The sequence below is a fragment of the Euprymna scolopes genome, chromosome 30, assembly GCF_053919585.1.
Source record: "Euprymna scolopes isolate OS-2025 chromosome 30, ASM5391958v1, whole genome shotgun sequence".
NCBI lineage: Eukaryota > Metazoa > Mollusca > Cephalopoda > Sepiida > Sepiolidae > Euprymna > Euprymna scolopes.
The window spans coordinates 55346701-55360611 of record NC_136511.1 but is presented as its reverse complement, the minus strand read 5'-3'; the positions used below and the strand labels follow the sequence as shown (position 1 = coordinate 55360611).

Genomic DNA, 13911 nt, shown 5'->3' with positions numbered 1-13911 from the left:
GCATTAGAACAGATACTACGATGTGATCTTGTTTATATAGTTTATCACATGAAATTTACAAATTGAGTTATAGCACAAAAAATGAAAAATAACATACAAGAAACTAAGGCATGAAACCCATAAGAAATTTGAAGGAGTGGGGATGGGCGCAGGGTCTTTCTAAAAGGTTTATAGAACTTTGAAGAATACTCTTGGCTGGCACCATTCACCATAATACCACATTCACAACATGGACTTAAACCTACTAATTAAATTCCCAAAGCTTTATTTATAAAAATTATGTACATATGTGTGTATATACAATTAAAAAAAAAAATATTTTAGGGGGGGGGGGATCTTGGATCTTGTCTCGAAGGCCAAGTACAGGTACGCACTTAAACCTTTTCTATTTTTTTTTTTATGGCACTCGAGCAACGCCTGGTAGTCCTGCTGTTCCTACAATAATACTTTTCAGAACTTGGGAATCTCTATGGAATTTCGAATTGAACCCTATTTAATCCACGAATGTATGTGGATAATTCTCATTATGATCCCAGCAGAAGATTAAACGGAAATGCATACAGAAGAGTAGACTTTGTTGGTATGGTCACGTTGAAAGAATGGATGAGAATTCTTGTGTTAGCAGATGTAGAACAGTTGAGATAGCAGGGTCAGTTTACAGCGGATGGTCAAGGAAAACATGGAAGGAAATAAGGAGGGACTTGAGAGAAAAATGGATAAATAAAGACCTGGGCAGAGATAGATTAATTTGGAGGTCAGTTTCTATAAACCATCCAACACATGTCAGCACGTAAAACGGATGTTAAACTGATGATGATGACATGGTCAAAGTTGAAATAAGTTTTTTTCGTTTGTCTGTGATGCTTACGTCTGAAATTGTATTTTCTTTTATTTGTCATTCGTAAGTTTGAAATTGCATTTTACACTATCGCTATTTTCATAAGAGATGAGAATTCTTGTGTTAGTAGAACAGTTGCGGTAACAGGGTCAGTTTACAAGGGAAGGCCAAGGAAAATATGGGAGGGAATGATAAGATGAACTTGAGAGATAAATAAAAGCCTGGTTAGAGATATGAGCTGCCTTTAATAAGTTTCCAGACTTTTTTTGTACAAGCATTTAAAATCGTCATAGATTCTTGAAAATTCGTTATGTTATTGCTATACATCTTATGAGATTATTGACCCATTTTTTATGATTTCAGGTTCAAATGAACAGCTACAGCAGGAATTGGAATACACCCTACTAAGGCCTGATTGTCACAACTGGTGAATTTCAAAAATGCAATCTGTGTGTACTATCAATGAAAATGCAACATGGATTGGTAGAGAGCATGAGTTGTACACTGGCGCATCTCTGATCTCGCTCGTTGAACATTGTATTACTTTAAGACATGATAAAAGGTTTCTGTTGCTCTTGGGATTTGGACACAACTGGCCAACTAGTAGATGGTCTGCAACAAAAAAGAAAACCGGTTTTCATCAAATGGAAATGGAATCATGTCTTTTCTTGGGCGACAATTTTATCGTTCCACCCGGTAAATGAGGTCATCAGATCTAAGCCTGTTTTTAAGGCTCGCATTACACATTCATCGGATCATTCTCAAAATGGTTTCACTTCTGTACATTATCACATGGCATACACGTCTGGTAGGATTTTTCTTTCGTCAGCAGTGGTAATGATCTGCTAGTTAGTAATCACAGAAGTTTCCATAATTAACTCTGCGGATGTGCTCGACTGAGCTCTAATCTTCAGTTTCTCCTTGTAAAACATTCAAAACGAACTAGTCTAGCTCTTGCAACAGAAAAAGACTTTCCTTTCTTCCCACATGTGCATAGTGCTAGGCAGAATTTCCATGGACAGAGTTTTTTGCAAGAGCTTCCCACTAGTGGAACTGCTTAGTCGCTTTCAAATCCAGTGTCAACAAATTCTTGTCATGGACCATTCCATAAGTAACCATGCCAAGGATAATGTCACTTTGGCTGAGAGGTCATCATTCAAACTCTTTAGCCTAACATTCACAGGTAATATGAATTGGAACAAATGCAAAGAAGACATTGCCAAGGCTACTGTTAAGGTGAGCTCCCTCTATCATGCTAGAAAAATACTCACACCTGAAAGTATCCCATATCTCTCCAATTATTCATCCAGCGTGGCTATAGCCGAGATTGAACTCCCTACATGAGTTTGTAGTGCAATTCAAATCTTGTCGGTAGCTGAATACTAGGTGCTTTGCCAGGGCTATTAAGGGTATTTTTTATTATGTCATCATCACTAGATGGGGTGCCTACCACAGCTTAAGAGAGTCTCATCTACCCTCGAGAGAAGGATAGACCACGCCAGTTTCTCAACCTGATAGTTTACCTCATGGTATATACAGCACCTCGCTTTCTCAAATGGTCACCCATCTATTACTGGCCAAGATCAATGTGCTTAAATTTGGTTATCTGGCGAGAACTGGTGTGTCAACTTGAATTGTGATGTATATATGTACGGCCATATCTCTACAACGCCACTATTCACTCAACATGGATTATTGTTGGGCCAGTACATCTATCACTAGTTTCTCTCTAATGGGCAGAGTCCAAAAAAGAGTTTCCAGTTTAATAGGTCCCACACTATTGGCCCAGCTCCAATCCTTGCCTCCTCATCACCGCAGTGTTTCATCCCTGTGTTTGTTTTACAAGTACATTAATGGAATTTCCTCTGATAAACTCGTAGCTCTTGTGCTTGCTCGACATTCATACTCCCGACTAATACGGCAAGCAGCAATATCTCACCCCTTCATTGCAGAGGTGCCTAGATGCCAGAAAGCCTTCCACTCTAGTAGTTTCTTCCCTTCAAACTGCTAAACTTTGGAATTTCCTCCTTGTTTCTTGCTTCCCCCACTGTATTAACATGCGGAAATTTAAATGTAATCTGAACAGACATCTAGCTTCTCAACTCCCTACTATAAGTAAGGAGTTGAGCAGCTTTGGTCATGATAAATGTTGATTTTAATTGTAAATAAAAAGTTTCACTACAGATTGACTGCCTTGGTGTTACCAGATCAGGCTGTGTGAAGATACTTTCTTATCTAAAATACACCAAACATTAATGCTATTGTTTTTTTTTTCCTTTTCATCTTCAAAACTCAATCATGTTCTGCAAAGTAAACAAAAAAGGTTTTCTATACAAACAAACCAAACCAAACCAAACACCATGAATAAATATTTTAAGATATAAAGAACTTTATGCATATAAACTTTTTCCAAGATTGCTGGATTCCGCATTAATAACCTGAAATGGTTGATATGTTGTAAAGCAAAACAACCATATCTATCTCTCTCTCTCTCTCTTTCTCACACACACACTCTCTCTGTCCTGGATATGACCTTAAACTATATCCAGTGGTGAGGCCCCAGCTTGCGGGCTTTGGGGAGTGTGGAGTCACCCTTTAATTACCATTGCTCCCAGGTCCACTCTGACCCCGGAGTGGTAGTACCTGTTAGGGTCCCAACTATGGGTTAAATAGAAATCAACTTGAAAACAACAAATATATTCTATTAAAAATTTTATTTTCAAAATAACTGTATTCGGCATTAAATAACCCGAAAAGGGTTGATATGCCGTAAAACAAAAACCACCAACCAACCACTCTCTCTCTCTCTCTCTCTCTCTCTCTCTCTCTCTCTCTCTCTCTCTCTCTGGTGTTATTAGATCAGGTTGTCTAAAAATACTGTCTTCTTGACCTAAAATGAATCAAACGTTGATGTTATTGTTTTTTTTTTTTCTCTTTGCAAATCTTAATCATGTTCAAAAGGAGTTGTATTTGAAGGCTATATCAATGTGGTCCGTAGGAAGCAAGCACAGTGTTCAGTGTTTCCTATGAACCACATTCATATAGCCTTCAAACGAAACTCCTTTACACACTATGCACAATGCTTCAAGCAAACTACAACACCTTTCTCTTAATCATGTTGAGCAAAGTCAAAAACAATAATTACAAAACAATCAAACCAAATTCCATGAATAAATATTTAATATTAAAGAATAAACATATCAAGAACTTGAAGCATGTTTATCTATCTATTCATCTATCTATCTATCCATCTCTTAAACATATACGTGTGTATTCCTTCTCAAGGTTTATCTCTCTTTTGCTTCTCCCTATTTCTCTCTCCCTCTTTCTCTCAAATACTCCCGCATCCTTTCTGTGCATCTCTCTCTCTCTCTCTCTCTCTCTCTCTCTCTCTCTCTCTCTCTCTCTCTCTCACTTCTTCCGGTCCTAGATATGACCTTGACCTTAAACTATATCCGATGGTGAGGCTCCAGCTTGCGGGCTTTGGGGCGTGTGGAGCCACCCTTTAATTGCCATTGCTTCCAGGTCCAAACTTACCCGGACTGGTAGTACCTGTTAGGGTCCCAAATATGGGTTAAATAGAAAATAACTTGAAAAAAAAACAAATATATTCTATTAAAAAATTTTTCTTCAAAATCACTGGATTCGGCATTAAATAATCTGAAAAAGGTTGATATGCCGTAAAACAACAAACCAAAAATCTCTCTCAGTCCCTCTCTCTCTGCCCCTCTCTCTCTCTCTCTCTCTCCTACATCTTCCTCTTTTTTCATTGTCTCCATTATTACCTTGACCTTAAATAATGTCACACTAACCCACTAACAAATTCATAACTTCTAAATAAACTACTAATTTTCATTTTTTTTTTTTAAGTATGCAAAATAAAGCAACTTGCGCATGGGTGTTTTTTTTTTAAACATTGTCCATTTTGTTTATTCCTAATAAATTATGTGAGATATTATTCTCACATGTTTTAACTCCGTGGCAAAAATAAGACAAAGTACAACAAAGGTCTACCTTAAAATTTAGTGCAAATTTTATTAGTTTCTCGTTGCAAAAAAAAAAGGAATGCTCATTTTGCCTCTGAAATAGAGTCGGTATTAACCTCGAAAGGTAGTCTTTTATCTTCAACAGGAAGTGGATACAGGTTCATCTGTCTTCGAAGATCGATGATGACAGCCGTTTGGAGGGGTTGCTATAATGTCTTCTGTAAATGGGTTCGATTTTCGACCACAATCAAGAAGTTCATAAATAAAGTTCATAAATTGAATTACCATTATTAACAGGTCTTAAGTTCTGACCTTAAAAGGAAGCCCCTGTTGGACTTATAACCAAATCATTAGGCTAAATATAAGTTTCAAGGAAACCAGAATAAAAGACACCAAATGCTTTATATGCGGAGAATGAGTTCCATGGATGTTTCTGGCATGGCTGCTTTCTGGAATTGATGAGGAACGCATGCAAAAAAGAAAAAAAAAGAAACGCTAAAGTAAATTGATCTGCGGTAAAATACTCGACTAATTTGATTGGTCTAAAACAAAGACAGTGGGAGGCATGGTGTAATTATAGAATTTCTGACAATTAAAAGTTGTGTTTTGTTAGGATATCGTTTTTTGCAGACGGTTCTGCATATCCGAATATGGTACCCAAACAATGCACATATTTGACTAGTGACAAGACCAGTCCACACTAATGGAATAAAAATGAGACCACCTCAAACAATGCATATATTTTCACAACAGAAATACAAACTTTGAAAATGTAATTGAATTCAAAGACCAAATTAAACAGATTGACCCCAAGGCTATGTGTGAATGGATGTTTTTAGCTTCAACCTCAAGGGAGAAAAGGTAAATAAAATTGGCAGAGACACCGAAAACTTTTTTTTTTTTTTTCCTTTTTGATAATTTTCCAGGAAAAAGTTTGCAGTAAAAAAGATTGATAAACAATCAATTTGCTGATCAATTTAAAAGGTGGAATCGTTAACTGAAGCGAAAAGAAACTTTTGTCTGTGTATTTATTTATTTGTATGTGTATGGTAGTCGGCTTTTGGAATGTTCTTTTGTTCGTTCTGTTTTAGGTTTATGGACATTTGAAACGCATATGTGGGAGGGAGGCCGGTGGGGGGGGGGGCAGAAGATGAAGATGGGTCAGCTAAAACTCATTGCATATTGAGCAATGGTGGTTATTTAAGAGTGGAAGGGATATGGTCAACCCGGTTTATAAATTAGGAATTAAAGTGTGAGAAAGTTGTTATTGATAGAAAAAGAAAAAGGAGAAAGAAAAGTAATGATATATATTAGGTTGGTGCAAAAATAATGTCGTTTTTGATGTGTATATATTTGATAAAAAACGACATTATTTTTTAACCAACCTAGTATATATGTATAACTAGCCTCTGTGCCCGGCGTTGCCTAAGGTGTTTGTAGGTGTGTGTTGAGCAAAAAAAAAAAAAAAAGTCGTAGTAGGAAAGCAGACTCGAACCTGTGACACGGAGGCAGAAAAGAAAGTGAAAGAAAACCTGACGTCTTACCCCTACTCCATGACGCGACCGGAAGTTCTGAACGTTGAAATTAGTAAAGTCATTCCAACCGATACGATGACTTGCAAAAATGGCGATGCAAAAAAACCGACCCTCCTTGTAGAAAAGTGCCCAGTTTAGTGTGAAGGAATTAATGTTTTTAGCCAATTTTTCGATATTTGTCGTTCGAAGGGTCAAGCTTCAAAAGGATACTGATTGCGTGAAAATCCGTCGATTTTGTTGAGAGTTTTAGGCAGACATACATACATACATACATTTAAACAGACAGATAAGATTTATATTATAGACTAGCGGGGGTACCCGGTGTTGCCCGGGTGTTTGGAGGTATGTGTGGTGTTATAAAAGAAACGGATGGGGGTAGGATCGAACCTGAAGCCCTGAGGCGAAGTTTGAAAATAAAATCGGCCAGCCAGAATGAGTTACTGAAAGATGTTTGAATTTATTTAAGTAAGAACCAAATTGACAGGTGCGCACACAGCTATTCAGCAAATGAGGTCAATGACCAAGTTTGTTTGTTTTAAGCGAAGTCAAAAAAGAAAACAACGTTAAAACTGAAGCGGGGGGGGGGGTGTAATCAAAACATCGAAAAAAAACACAAAAAAAAAACTAACGTAAGGCAAACAAACGATCTTAAATGTAAAAATCAAAAAAACAAAAAAGAAATGGCTTAAATAAGCCTGTTTCGCTATTAAAATTTTAAAAATCAGTGGGTACCCGGGTGTTTTTGGGTGTGTGGTCAGGGGTGGATAAGCAAAGTAAAAAAAAAAACAGAAAAACGAACGTTACGTGAAAAATGGCTTAAATAACACTGGTTCAATATTTAAATTTAAAAAATCGAGAAAAAAAAAGAAGACATCTCACACCACAATTCGAACCCAAAACGATAATGAACCAACGCGCTAACCAACTGAGCTAATGCAACGTACATGAAACTAAATCAGTTTTTCAACTATTTAAGGTAAATCAGGTCATGATGTCATCTGGCGCATGTGTAGAACCGGTCGTCGTCATGAGAGGACCGTTTTTGTTGACCTCCCCCTGTCAAAAATTGTCGATTTCGGGATGAAAGAATGAACGTTTTTGGACAATTTTTCGATATTTTCGAGCGAAAGATGGAGCTTCGATATGATACCGAGTTTGTGAATTTTCGTCGTGTCTGTCGAAAGTTTTTAGCGGACACACAAACACACATACAAACGTACATACACACATTTTCGCTTTTATATTTATAGAAGATAGAAGATGAAATGTTTTCTATGTGATAAAAGCATTGTTTAAGTGCAAATTCAAAATGCGAGTTTAGTAAGCCAGTTCAACGCAGATTTAAAAAAAAAAACATTTATTTGTTTATAAATACAAGGACTTTTCGACATAATAACGTTTTTATCAGATAGACATTGTTTTTTTTTTTTCTTTTTCATCTAATTTATTTTATCCCTCTTGGCGCGACCACATGTATCTTCCAACCTGGACATTTAAAATCATCGTTGATAACATCGAACAGGTTTTGTTTTTCTTAGTGGTGTAATGCCACGAAGGATAAATAAGATGGAAAAAAATAAATAAAACTGTGTCTATCCTGATGAAGACGTTATTACATCAAAAAGTACTTTGACTTATAAACAAACTAGCCTGGGTGTCCAGGTGTGTGTTGAGCAAAAAAAAAAAAAAAAAAAAAGTGGTAGTAGGCAAGCAGGCTCGAACCTGTGCTGCGAAGGTGGAAAAGAAAGTGAAAGAAAATATGACATCTTAGCCGATGTCTCCATGACGCGACCGAAAGTAAAAAGCGTTAAAATTAATCAAAGTTAATCATACGGTGACGATGACTTGCTAAAATGTCGGTGAAAAAAGTCGACCCCTCCTTGTACAGAACGACCAAGTTTAGGGTGAAGGAATTAATGTTTTAGCCAATTTTTCGATATTTGTCGTTGGAGACGTCAAAATGATATTGATCTTGTCAGGATCCGTCGCCTCTTTCAAAAGTTTTTGTGAAACATACAAACATACATACATTTAAACGGACAGGTGAGATTTATATTATAGACTAGCCTGGGTGCCCGGCGTTGCCCGGGTGTTTGGAGGTGTGTGTTGAGCAAAAAAGTGGTAGTAGGCAGGCAGGCAGGCTTGAACCCGTACCGCAAAGGAGGAAAAGAATGTGACAAAAAAACGTGACGCCTTTGTTGTTGCATCCATCGCCAAATCGGAAGTGACGAAAGTGTAAATTAAGGCCAGTCAATCAAAAAGAGGGGATGACTTTCGAAAATGTCGGTGAAAAAAAGCGCCCCCCCCCCCATGTAGAAAAGTGCCCAGTTGAGGGTGAAGGAATTAATGTTTTTAGCCAATTTTTCGATATTTGTCGTCCGAAAGTTTTAGGCAGACATGCATACATACATACATTTAAACAGACAGGTGAGATTTATATTATAGATAGATGTTTGTTTATTTTTAAAAACATCTGTGTTGAATTGGTTTACTAAACTTGCGTTTTGAAGAACAAGTAGTTAATAAAACATGTTAAAAAACACTTTGAAAATAAGTTAAAAACATATTTGATTTTAAAAAAGAAGCACAAAATAAGTGGATGTTTTTAACTCTTTTCAAAGTGCTTTTTAACATGTTTTATTAACTACTTGTTCTTATTATAAGTTCTATCTCCTATTTGGTTTTATCGAGCTTTTACATCTGGTTGAGATTACTTTATAAATATTAACTCTTCAATATTTACAATATACTTTAGTTTTGCCATCTTGGATTATTTTGGTAAACTTAACTGTAATTCTTATTTTTATATATATATATATATATATATATATATATATATATATATATATATATATATATATATATATAATGTGATTTTTATGTTTCCTACAGAAAGAATCTACATATAATCTGAAAAGTACATTTTTGTGTGTCAAATTTATTGGAAAATACAAGTGCATTCTTAAAGAGACTATAAGGGCATAACTCTACGTTTATCTGAATATCTATGTGCTCCCACCTTATGGGAAACAGAACTTCCTTAAAACTTCAAATATGTATTTCTTATTTAAATGAAATACAAACGAGATACACTCACACCACCTTCTGTCAACTTCGACTGCAGCTCTGGCCTCAAAAATTAATAAACCAGAACTATCTCCCCTATTTACAAAACTATCTAACCGTTGTCTTAAGGAGAAACGCTTCCCAACACCCTGGAAAAACCTCATGAGTATGTCCTGTATTTAAAAAGTTAGGTGATCGCTCATCTCCTTCTCAATACAGACCAATCAGTTTCCTGTGCATCATGAATAAGTTGCAAGAATGTGTGTTAAATAGAGAAGTAGTTAACCATTCAGCAAAAATAATCTCAGTGACATGCATTATGGTTTCCATTCTAATAGAAATACAGCAGATGTGCTAACAGTTATATCTCATAGAATTAGTGTCCCTGTCGGTGGGGCATTAGAATATGCCGACTGCCCCCCTCCCCCCTGCAGAGGGTAAAAGTCCCTCAGTGGGGGTCCTGGATATGACCTTAAACTATATCCGATGGTGAGGCCTCAGCTTGCGGGCTTTGGGGAGTGTGGAGCCACCCTTAAATTGCCATTGCTCCCAGGTCCACTCTGACCTGGAGTGGTAGTACCTGTTAGGGTCCCAACTATGGGTTAAATAGAAACTGACTTGCAAAAAACAAATATATTCTATTAAAAAAAATTTTCTTCAAAATCACCGGATTCGGCATTAAATAACCTGAAAAGGGTTGATATGCCGTAAAACAACCAACCAACCAATCATAGAATTAGTGAATCTCTCGACGGAGGCTTCCTTTCTAGGACTATTGCCCTTGACATATTAAATGCCTTTGATAGGGTGTGGCATAAAAGTCTACTCTACAAAATCTCCAGCTTCGGTATAGCTGGAAACGTCTTTACAATTATTAAATCATTTCTCTCTGATAAGTTCATAAGATTAGTGGTTGATGAGCAGAAATCAGAAGCTCTCAGTATTAATGCTGGAGTTCCTCAGGGGTCTATCCTGGGCCCAACTCTCTTTCTGATCTACATCAATGATCTCCCAAATCGCATCCTTAGATCATTCGTAGATATTTATGCTGATGACACTACCATCTATGGCAACACTTCAAAGGCTGTAAACAACTAAGTTCTCTCTGATTCTCTCTCCTCTGATCTTGATCACGTGGTGCAATGGGAAAAGAGGTAGTTGGTTAATTTTAATGCATCTAAGACTAAGCTTCTATCTTTACATCATCAAGCTCTGATCCCCGTCTGGCATCAATTGAAATGAATGTGGCTCTCGTCTTGGGGAGGCTCCATGTTTTGACAAACTTCTAGGTCCGACCTTTACTCCTGATCTGAGATGGAACACATACATCAAATCCGTTGCCAGGGCTGCTGGAAAAATGGTGGGATCGTTCTTCTGCTCCAATAGATATCTCACTGCTGATGCAATTCTCTACCTGTATAAGAGCCAAGTACATCTAATGATGGAGTACTGTTGCCACATCTGGGCAGGAGCTGCTAGAGTTCAAAATAGATTTTGTAGCTTAGTGGAGTATGTCCTTTTCTCTTCCCTGCAACCTCTTTTGCACAGAAGAGACGTTGCGAGTCTGTCTCAGCTTTATCATTATTTTCATGGCAAGTGCTCGTCTGAGCTCCAATCTATAGTAATGTCTGTCCTGACTTTCACAAAAAAAAAAACACTCGTCTAGTTGAAACCACTATCGATAATTTCCCCTACTCTTTATCTGTGCCTAAACCTAAATGTAGATTTAATGAACAAAGCTTCTTTCTCAGAACTGCACGCTTGGGGAACTCTTGAAAACAACAAATATATTCTATTAAAAATTTTTTCTTCAAAATCTTTGGATTCGCCATTAAATAACCCGAAAAGGGTTGATATGCCGTAAAACAAAAACAACCAACCAACCAACTGACTACAATATGGTAGTCTTCGAGTCCAACATGGACAAATTCTTGATGAGCGATCGCCTTAAGTAATCCAATTTACAAAATTTCCACTACTAACGCTGACTAGGACATGTTCCCTTGACCACTGTACACTCATTAACCCTTATCCTCGAGTGGCCTCTAGGCCTTGATGACTCCTTTGAAGAAGAAAAAAAAAAGTTTCAGCATCAAAGTCAGAATCTACCAGGTTCTCATCTGCACCATTCTTTTTTATGGCTGTTAGACTTGGTATGTATGAGCAATAACCTACACAAACTGAAGATATTCGACTATCATTGCCTACGCCACATCCTCTCTGTCTGCTGGTACAGTGATGTTTTAGATTTCGTCGTTCTTCTTCTATTGCATGAAGTTTGTGTTTTAATCTCATTGTAAAATGTTAGAAATGGCACCAATTCATAAGAACAGAAGAGTTGTCACTAATCAGTGTACCGTGGCTACCAACTATGCCGCGGAATGTTTACTGTTGTGCTGTGAAGAGATAATAGCTAGAAGCCATTTAATTTGATTTTGTTTAATAAAGACATCTAATTTCTTAATCATGATGACAACGCTCAATTTAAAATCGCAAAATTTCTGGAATCTAAACGTTTAATGCATACAAATTAAGCTTTTTTTTTTATAGTTGGTATTAGTGATGGGACGATTAATTGGAGTATCAGGAGCTTTTCAAAGTATCGCACATTGGCATTAGAGCTGAACAATTCAGACCTGATTTTGATACCAAAACGATACAAGATATTAAATACAACTGTCACACTGACATTCACCATTATTATTGTATACCAGATATTGAATGCAGGATATGTTGATTTATTTGAATAAAAGTTCTAATAAAATCTTTGTACTAGTGGGACCTGTGGAAATTCCACAGCAGACTCATTCATATGTTATATATATTGATGTTAGCATTCTGTAGATGTTCAGCCTAAATGGAGACACCCTGGTATTATTGTAGCTATTTTGTTAAAACGGTGTAGCTCGGTCGTAAAATACGCTTAAATATGATATTTTAATTCATGCAGATTTTGTATTTATTATTATAGAGTCAATTTTCTATCAATTCTTATATATTATAAAGTTATGATTTCAGAAATAAAAAATATATCCATATGACTGGGGTTCATCAGCTTGAATTAAAACCTAAACCAAAACTTATGCAGAAAAAAAATCTCTCTCTCTCTCTCTCTATATATATATATATATATATATATATATATATATATATATATATATATATATATATATATATATATAGTAATTTATAAAATATATATGGCGATTAAGCTACACTGAATATTCTGCGTTTCATCCACTATAGGATTCGTCAGGCTTATGCGCGAATTCTGTGGTTGCTTCTTGTTTTTATATATGTTGAGGATTTCTAGTTAGCCAATCAGCTTTCTAGTATCCACCGCGCCCCTTCCTATCAGCCAATGGGCATGCATTTTATCGAACAAAGGATCTGTTTTAGAACTAGGTTAGTGGTTTAAGGTAGACATTTTCCTTCCTTTTTTTTTTTATATATATATATATATATATATATATATATAAATATACCTATGTGTACACACACATGCACATATATATATATGTATATATATATATATATATATATATATATATATACACACACATATATGTGTATTGAGCACTTTTGAAGTAAATACTTAAAGTTTACGCATAAATCTATACTTTCGTATATTAGGTTTATGTGAGTAAATGAAGTAGTTATATATATATATAACTTGACTTCTTTCATCTAAAATCGAAACCCAAATAAAAACTTATGAATAATTTTTGGTAAAATTATTTCTTAAAAAATAAATGACTTAAGTGTCATCAGCTATAATCGAAACCGAAAACAAAACTTATGAAGACTGGTAAAATTTCTCATTACAAAAAATGGAAGGTCATAAAAATTAAACGAGTCACTCAGAATAAAAAAGATGTAAACGTGAGACACAAAATAACACACACGCTATCATATTAATATATAGATTTTATCATTTTATTGTAAAATGGCTTATGAGTAGAAAATATTTTTTGTGTGTGCGTGTGTGTGATAGATGAACCGTGAAAATGTAAAAAAAAAAAAAAAAAAAAAAATCAATAATGTGCCGTCATGTAAAAAATGTTGGAAACCACTGGTATGAAGAAAGTTCATCAGACCATATTTATTTATTTATTTAGTTTTTATTCAGGGAATATTTCAAAATAAATTTAGTTTAGAATTATTTTGCTTCTCTACAGCACCTTAATAGGAGAGACATATTACTACTCATTTTCGTTTGGGGTTTGAAGTCTGCAGGCTAGCATCTCTTATGCTGGAACTAGCATATCTAACAATTATAATAATAAAACCAAGACTACGCCTAAGCTTCTTTCCTTTAACGATTGTACCTATTTACTATGCCTCCCCACGGGACAGAGTTAGACACTAGGGTCGTTTTTTAACGTGGAGAAAAGGTACAAAAATAAAAATTGTCTCAGTCGTGAAGGATTTCTCCTCCACCGAAAGAGAACAAGAAATAGAAGTGCAGCACCTGAAGAACAGATAC

The 13911-nt window shown here is 35.9% G+C and overlaps 2 protein-coding genes across 8 annotated transcripts in view; one reads left to right on the top strand and one right to left on the bottom strand.

The window, feature by feature from the left end:
- LOC145254811 (glycosaminoglycan xylosylkinase-like) overlaps window positions 1-13911 on the top strand; it is a 795724-nt gene that overhangs the window by 117311 nt on the left and 664502 nt on the right. The window lies entirely within an intron of this gene.
- The window catches only part of LOC145254812 (uncharacterized), a 560817-nt gene that overhangs the window by 10153 nt on the left and 536753 nt on the right, over window positions 1-13911 (bottom strand). The window lies entirely within an intron of this gene.